Here is a 9,500-nt window from a genome sequence, read left to right as displayed (position 1 = left end):
TTAAGAAAACTCTTTAACACTGTGTTTCCCAGCAGAATTCAGATTTTAGAGGGAAGTTCTGATTCCTTAAGTCTGAAAGAGGCCTCGCTGTAAGCTTTTTCATCCTAATAAGATCCACTGTGGCAGTTCAAAATGAAAAGCTGGGGCAAGGACCTTCAGTACTTAAATCATGCTGACTGACTCCATCTTGAAACACCTATCCATTTCTTCACAAATTATTTATGTGTGTGTTAACATGTTGTGTAGCAACAGAATGATAAGATACACGCATTGCCAAACTCCCATAATTGTTTTAATTGACTCTAGTTGATTAATTCAGGAAGTGCTGTTTTATTTGGTGTTGTGTCTGGGGACTCCAAAAACTTGTATCTGAAAAGACTGTTGAGACTCGCCATATTTAGCCAACTGAATGAATGCTGTGGGTTAAGTCCAGATTCCGTCTTTAGGACAAAAGCACTCATTCTCCTGCCTACTGGGAGTATTGGTGGCTGACAACTTTCAGCTGTCCTCCCCATTCATGAGCCCTCCTCATCCACAATTGCTCTAGACCAGAGTTCCTCAAACTATATCAGTCCTTGGAGCCTCTCATGGCATTCCTTAAATTAAAAGTGATGCCTAACCTACTGTTTAATAAGTAGCTCAAACAACTTAATAAGTATTCAAGTCCCACTGGGCACTACACAACTTTTCAAACTCTGGAAGACTGGACATCACCACTCTCGTTTTCTGCTTTACATTGAGTTTCACATGTTACTTGCTTTTTAATCACAGTGACTACTGAAAACCTGGTTTTGGAAGGAAAACTGCAATCTTAAGTAGAAGTGGCGAACTGTCTTGAGCTAGTAGGTCCTACTGAGTCCTACAGCACCCCTGAGTCCACTAAGGAGCACTGGGGCAGCTGGTGCACAGTTTAGAAAGCAGTCCTGTGCTGTAAAGAGTTGGCTCACTCTAAGTCACCCTCTCCCCAGGGTCAGGCCATGTTAGGTGACATTGGAGATGAAAGCAGGGCAGAGCAGTGTTCAAGTTCCAGGCAATTGCCTGAGTTTGGAACACTCTAAAGAGCCACTGTAGTTCCAGAGCTCCCTGTGGAGTCCACTGAGGCCTCCGCTGCAAAGACATTGACGTTGGAGTTCTCCCTCTACTAGCCCTGAGTCTTCTCTTCCTCTCAGAGCTGATTCCCAGGGCGTGACCAGTGAACTTCCCACAAGCTGGTCTGCACCTCAGAACCCACATCCCAAGGAACCCAACCAAGGAAGGTCATTTAAAATGGAAAATTTTTAAAAAGGAAGAAATCATTACATTCTCCAGCTAGTCAACTGAAAATACACTTCAAGCAATAGTTATTTTTTAAACATCATTTTTCAGTTTTGTTTGGGGCTCCATAAACACTTAGCAATTCAACCTCATGCTTTTTTTCTTCTTTTCATGAAAATCCAACAGTTTCAAAAACAGCATAGCATTAATTCCATTCCACAGCTGCTGTGTTCTCCCAGTTTTATTTTAGTGGTGGGTAGAATGACCATATGTTACACCTAACCAAGGCTCTACAGCACGTGCAGCTAAAAAGAGCTCCCATCCGTACTGCATTTGCCATGATATTCTTATCTATGGCTGTGACATGAAGGCTCCTCAAAAGCTAACCTCAGGACTGCAATTTATTTCAAATGTATCTATTCAAATGGAAGCGCCATGAGGAGAAAAACTTTGTCTGTCTTATCCCCTGCCTATAGCAATGGCTAACAAATTATAGGCACTTACATAAATAGACTGCCTATATAAAAATATGTATAAATGTATACATGTATAAATATATGTATAAATACATATGTATACCTGTATAAATATAGGTATACATATGTATACATATGTAGACATATTTAATATAATATATAAACATATATGTTATATTATATGCATGTATACATGTAATATACACATAATATACAAATGTAACATGTTATATATACATATATATTCATATAATATGTTACGTGTATATATGCATGCATATATAATACATGTTACATGTAATATAATACATAATACATATATAATATAAATATACATGTATGCCTGTAAAATTATAGTTATACATATGTATACATATATGAAAATATATCCCTGTATACATATATGTATAGGTATACATATGTATACATATATAAAAATATATACCTGTATACATATATGTATAAGTATAGGTATACATATGTATACCTAAATATAGATACCTGTATAAATATAGGTATACCTATATGTATAGGTACACATGTATGTATACATACATGTGTATATGTGTACCTATACACATGTGTATATGTATATACATATACATACATATATGTATATATGTGTATACATATATACCTATACATATAGGTATACCTATATTTATACAGGCATACTTTTTTAGATTTATATTTAGATATATTTTAATTTATATATACATATATATATTTGTTGAATGACAAAAATCTCCAAAATCCAATTTTTGCATTCCCGTTAAGGATGCTTATTTTCCTGCAATGTAACTATAGGACAGAATTCATTATTCTCTCTTAAAATATCAGTTATGATTACTGTGACATGTATATATTTTTTAATTGTAGCTCACCCAAACAGATGGGCTCTGCTTATGAGAAATGGCAGGAGACCAACCCCAGTAATGTAGTAATACATCCGTAATATACCATAGGAGCACATTTCAATGTTAAAAGTTAAAGAAATAAATAGTGATTTGTTTTTATTGCAGCCACAAGTACAGTGACATAAGTTGACAACTGGAAGAAATGACTGCCTATAAATTTACTGTATGTTATGAGCCACTGTTTTAAATGGCCATGAAGCAGGTATCTGCTAGACACTTGTACAAAGCTAAGAGGTTCATAAAAATATAAATGAGCAGTGATGTTGTGTCTTAGATCTTATCATTTAAGATCTGACAGGACACAAGATTTTAATCTTAATTTGAAGAATATACTAAACTGCTCCAAACACAGCTGCAAAGATAATGACACATACAGTCTATCAATTTGTCATAATCACTAATTAAGAAGCCCTATGTATTATCATTATTTTTTTAAGACTATTCAAATGAAAAAGGCAGAAACTGGGTGAACAGGGTGAAAAATTAGCTCAATAGAATCAGAGTCAGAAAATGGTTTCTCATAAAGCTTGTCTCCTGAGACAATCAGAAGAGAATGATTCCACTGAAAGGTAGATAGACATTGGTTGAATTAAATCATCTACATGAGTGTAGTGGGTGCAGCAATATCTCGAACCAAACTCTACAAACAGCTATAACCACATGCAATCTTCTATTGAAAGCCCAAGAAATCGACTGCTTACCACATAATGAGTTTACCTGGTCATACTCAAGCATCCACTAGGTGACTGTCTAAAAATGAAACACAAACAGTACAGGAGGAAAATTGGGAGAATTTCTTATGGATCGATACTGAGCTACATTTCATGGCTGGTGGAAAGAAAAGTTCATCTCTCTGGTTGCCTCAGTTTCATTTCTTGTCCTTACCTCTCAATTTTCTTCTGTTATCCACAAGAGAAACATTCAAAAGGAAGCAGTAGAATAAATACCTTCTCCCATTCTACTCCAAACAGTAAAACCCTACTCTGTGCCACTAAAGACTTCTCATACTTCAGAGGCTGGGGGATGCCATCAAAGCTGTACTGAACACAGGATTTTATGTAGCAGAATGGATATGGATGTGCCCTTCAGAGACACTGACCTGAGTTTGAATCTCTACACCCATTTGTGTGACTTTGGACTCACTGCTTAATCTCTGTAAACACAGTCTCCTAAAGGACCTGCCTCACTGCGTCATTGTTCAGATGAAATGAAATAGACTACTAAAGTACTGACAACAGTGTCTCATACCCAAACTGGCGATGGGAGGCTGAATATCACCACAGCAGTAGGAGAAACTGGAAGAGAATATGTCTGGCATTGTGCCAAACAGAGGAAATTTTTTAATAAGTTGAACTCAATATGGTTAATGGCTTTTGCAGGCTTATATATTATTGGGAAAGATAAATGAGAAAACTTAAAAATCTAATCAACTAGTACAGGAAAACACTGACACTATCATAAAGTAAGTGGAAATGGTGACAGTGGGAGCTATGAGTTCTGCAGACATATGTCAATGAGGGCAGCATGAAGAAGGGAGCATTTGAGCTGGATCTCAAAGAATGAGTAAGCACTGGGAAGATAGATAAGACTAGAAAGGCTAGTATAAGAAGAGGAGAGTGTACACTCCAGACATAGAGACAGGAAGGAAGATGGACGTCTGACTAGAGCACGCATGGCAAATGGGATGACTGTGGACTAGGGCTAGGCTGAGAATAGCCCAGATATCATTTTTTGTTTTGTCTTGTCATTTTTATTGGTACATAATAAATGTGCCAATTTTCAGGGTACATGTGATAATTTACTACATTCATATAATTTGTAAAGATCAAATCAGTGTAACTTGGATATCCATCACCTTAAATATGTGTTTTCTTTATGTCAGAAACATTTAAATATTCTCTTCCAGTTATTTTGTAATAGACAATAGATTACTGTAAACTATGGTCACCCGCCCACATACTGTTTCATGAATTTATGGTTCATCCTCTAGGTTAATGATAGCCAAACTTTTGTCACTGCATAATTTGTTCAGTTATAATTTTTATTGGATACCCTATAAATGTACATTTAGTTAGAAAACACATACAGTGATGTTTCATTATCTATGTAGCTTAGTTGTGGGACCCTGCATAAGTTACTTCTTTCTCTGATTGTATTCCTCACCCATAAGGCAGAGATAAACAGTATCATTTTCATAGGGTTGTTATGAGCACTGAAGGAGTTAATAAGCAATATATTTAGAACAGTGCCCAGAGTCTAATAAGTTCTAAGTAAGTCTTTTATTATTATATTGTAAAATATATCCCAAACAGAAAATTTTAATTAATGAGAAAATATGAAGTAAATATTTTTTAAATGTGTGATGTTATTAAGGGCACAAAAGTTTTGAGATCACTGAAACATTAGTTATTAATAACCATAGCCAGAGAAATGTGATTTAATATGAAATAGCACTTTTGATTATTTTGGTTTACTTGGTGATAAAAGAATTCAAGGCTCTGTTTTTAAATTATGTTTATCACTACAGTACTAGGTCATAATGGCTTTTAGAGCAGAAAAAGACATCGTAAGGAATCTACAAGACCAAAAAAACTACATTTCTGGATGCAATTATCAAGTAATTTAATCACTGTTCAGTTCTATCCATGTTTTTCAGTATTTTTTTGTTAGTTTCATTTAATAAATTTTCCTGTTCACGGATGTCACTAAGTTGTTCTAAAAAAGAATCAGAAGATACTGAAATTTATATTTTTAACAAATAGGTTGAAAACCACTGAAAATTTTGTTATTTGGAAAACATTAAAGTACATTTATAATATTATGCTTCTAAGTTTTCTAAGGGAATATGGGAATTTATAGGAAACAAAGAGTATTTGGCACAAAAAAATCATAAATTAATGCAGTCACTTCCAAACTCTAACTTTTAAATATTGTCTACATTCTAGAAGTTTATTTTTACAATCATTTATGTTTTCATTCATTTTTATAATGATGAGAAACATCAAATGTAGTTTTGCTTTTCTTTTTTCAAAATCTTTGCAAGTTAGAAACCTAGTGATACTCACTTGCCACCACAGAAAATGTCAGCAAACCTGGAACAATTTTCTTTTTTGAAAACAAAAAAACTATGTATTCATTTTGATGTCTGACAATTCTTTAGGTTCTTTTGCCTAGGACAGCCAGAGGACATCTATATGGTTCAAAAAATATTCATGGTCAGGCCGGGCACAGTGGCTTATGCCTGTTATCCCAGCACTTTGGGAGGCCGAGGCGGGCAGATCACAAGGTCAGGAGTTCAAGACCAGCCTGACCAACATGGTGAAACCCCGTCTCTACTGAAAATACAAAAATTAACTGGGTGTGGTGGTGGGTGCCTGTAATCCCAGCTACTTGGGAGCCTGAGTCAGGAGAATCGCTTGAACCCGGGAGGCAGAGTTTGCAGTTAGCCAAGATCACACCATTGCACTCCAGCCTGGGTGACAGAGTGAGGTTCCATCTCAAAACAACAACAACAACAAATATTCATGGTCACTTCCCAACTCAGCACAAAATATTGTCAAGATTCTAGACTAATTTAAAAGACTTGTTCTTTTACGAAATTAGCTATATCAATACAACATGCTACCCTTTGTGCCTGTGTGGTTTAAGGTTTTTAATGTTTAAAGAGCTCAATCATATATGATGGAGAAATAAATAAACTTCATGTGGGATGGTTTCTTATTAAACTTACCCTGGAAAAATTCTTTTTCCCCCATTAAAATAACTACTCAATCAGTTATTACACTTGCAAATTTTCTTGCTTACAGTGGGTATATATTTTCTCTGGTTTAACTTTCCCTTAATGGCTCATCAAAAAAAAAAAAGAAAAAGAAAAATCAGTCCCTGTGGCAGTGATATATGGTCCCCAAAATGTTGACATTATTTCCAACTAGAGGAAAGTTCTATGTCTCCAACCTTTCAATCTGGCGGCTTCATGATAGCTTCCATCTATATAGTATGGCAGAAGTGACTTCCAAGGCTGCATCTTAAAATTCTGTCTTCTGTCTACTTGTCTTGTAATAGGCATTCTCCAGAGGCTCTATTTTGGAATGCTTCTTCCCAGCTGCCATGCCATGAGAAGCTAAACTATACAAAGAGGCCATGTGTAGGTGCTCTGTTAACCATCCCAGCTGAGCCCAGCCTTCACCAACGTATTAGATATACGACTGAAGAAACTTTCACTTGATTCCAGCCCCAACCATTCTGGTCACTTCCAGGCATTCAGTTCTTCCCTACTGAGGCCCCAGAGTTCATGGAGTGGAGACAAGCCATCCCCATTGCACTCTGCTGAATTCCTGACCCATAGAATCCAAGAGCATAATAAAATGGATGTCTTATGCCACTAAATTTGGGGTGGTTTCCCATACAATAGTTACTGGAATAGACCTTTATGTACTTCACAACTGAAATATAATCTAACAAACCACATAGGCTCTGAGATGTTGGAACATCTGCACTTTTAGCTAACCATTTGGCAAACCTCCCATGAATGGTTTGTTCTAATACTTGTTCCTTCAAATCTTCAACAGTATTTACTATATATGGTACAACAGTATTTGTCAGCAAAGGAATACATTTCAATTGAATGCTATAATGTTGGCTACATATTATTTCAGGCACCTTTACAAAGGAAAGAAAAACACACTTTTCTTCCAGTGGTATGTGGATAATTATCTTTTGTTATAAAGAAACCTCAAATAAGCTACCAAGCATGTATCATCAAATTTAGTGAAAGGTGGTCAACTTACCAAACTGAAAGCTAATTTTAAAGATTTTGAAGAAAAAAATAGGAGGTTTGCCCTAATGTTCTGGAGACTTATTTTTATTATTGAAAAATTAAACATATACAATCAGAAATATGTAATATACCCATCACCTTACTTCAACAATAATCAATACGTAGCCCATCTGTTCTCATTTATATCTCTACCCTCTCTCTCTAACATTTCTAACATATTTTGATGCTACTCCCAGATATCATATTATTATTATTATCATTATTATTATTGAGACAGAGTCTCGCTCTGTTGCCCAGGCTGGAGTGCGGTGGCAGGATCTCGACTTACTGCAAGCTCCACCTCCTGGTTTCACGCTATTCTCCTGCCTCAGCTTCCCGAGTAGCTGGGACTACAGGCACCTGCCACCAGGCCTGGCTAATTTTTTTTTGATTTTTAGTGGAGACGGATTTTCACCATGTTAGCCAGGATGGTCTCGATCTCCTGACCTCGTGATCTGCCCGCCTCGGCCTCCCAAAGTGCTGGGATTACAGGCGTAAGCCACCCCGCCCGGCCATCATATTATTTTTATAAGCATTTCTATATGTGTCTCTAATGCAAGGGGTCAGCAAACTATAGCCTGCAGGTCAAATCTAGCCTGCTTTCTTCCTGCTTTTATAAATGAAATTTTACTGGAACCTACTGACACTCATCCATTAAGGGATTGTCTATAGTTGCTTTCCCCAGCAGAATTGAGATGCTGGTAATAGAGAACTTATCGGCTGAAAAGCTTAATATTTTTACTATTTATCTTTTTTAAAGAAAAAGCTTGTCAACTCCTACTCTAAAGATAAAGAATCTTTCTGGGGTGGGGGGGGGAAGACCTAGTATAACACGCCTTGCTAATCATTATAGCTTCATACTTAGAAATTATGATTAAGTAATAGCATCAGACTATGATAAGGTCACAGTCTTAATATAACTTAAGAGTAGAATTTATTGTTAACTGTAGTCTAAATAAGGTCACTTTAAAGTGATTTGCCTAACTTCTTGTTAAACCTGCTTTGACTGTTACTATTTTTCCTCACAAAATGGAAGATAGAGAGTATGCACTGAGACCTGGAGAAGCACATCTCTTCCATTTTCTTTGGTTTCATTTGTGGTTTGCATTATTATGATTGTTTTCAATGTACTACTTGTTTGCAGGAATATTTATGAACCATCTGCCCATTTTATGCAGATCAGTGAAGACTAGAGGATCCCTCAACTGTCCTCCGTAAGCCTTCTGGGCTGTGCAAACTCCGCTCTACTCTTAACACATCTCAGGTACAACAGGATGGCCCTGCCAATAGCCTGAGTGGGCACAAGAGGCAATTTGTACTATATATATACACACACACACACACATATATAAAAGGTTAACACCTTTTACTATTTTCTTTTTCTTTCTTTTTTTTTGGGGGGGGGGTGGACAGAGTCTCGCTCCATCACCCAGGCTGGAGTACAGTGGCGTGATCTCGGCTCACTGCAACCTCCGCCTCCCGGGTTCAAGCAATTCTCCTGTCGCAGCCTCCCACGTAGCTGGGATTGCAGGTGCCTGCCACCATGCCTGGCTATAATTTTTTGTATTTTTAGTAGAGACGGGGTTTCACCTTGTTGGGCAGGCTGGTCTTGAACTCCTGGCCTCAGGTCATCCACCCATCTCGGCCTCCCGAAGTGCTAGAATGACAGGTGTGAGCCAATGCACCCGGTCCACTATTTTCTAGATTAAAAGATGTTGGCCAAAGCTTGGTGCAGGCACATGAATAATCATTATGAAGTATTCTCTATGTCCTACTATATACTTGAAACATTTAACATGAAAAGGCGTTTTGCTCCTGCACCCCAAGAGGCTATATTGCAAATCCCACTTTGAAAGCTTGCAGAAGAATCTAACTACTCTATTCATTTGCACATAGAATATCTGCAGTGCCTGAGCAAATAGATTAATGAATTGATAAGCTACAATTTTTGCTGTAAATTTAGTCTTTATATGCGATAGCTAGATATAGATGAGCCCATGCTTTCACTCTCCAATATGCTCATTTATCTTATAAACC

Source organism: Trachypithecus francoisi, unplaced genomic scaffold (genome assembly GCF_009764315.1).
Source record: "Trachypithecus francoisi isolate TF-2019V2 unplaced genomic scaffold, Tfra_2.0 Contig01440, whole genome shotgun sequence".
Classification (NCBI taxonomy): Eukaryota; Metazoa; Chordata; class Mammalia; order Primates; family Cercopithecidae; genus Trachypithecus; species Trachypithecus francoisi.
Note: the sequence above shows the minus strand (reverse complement) of the source record.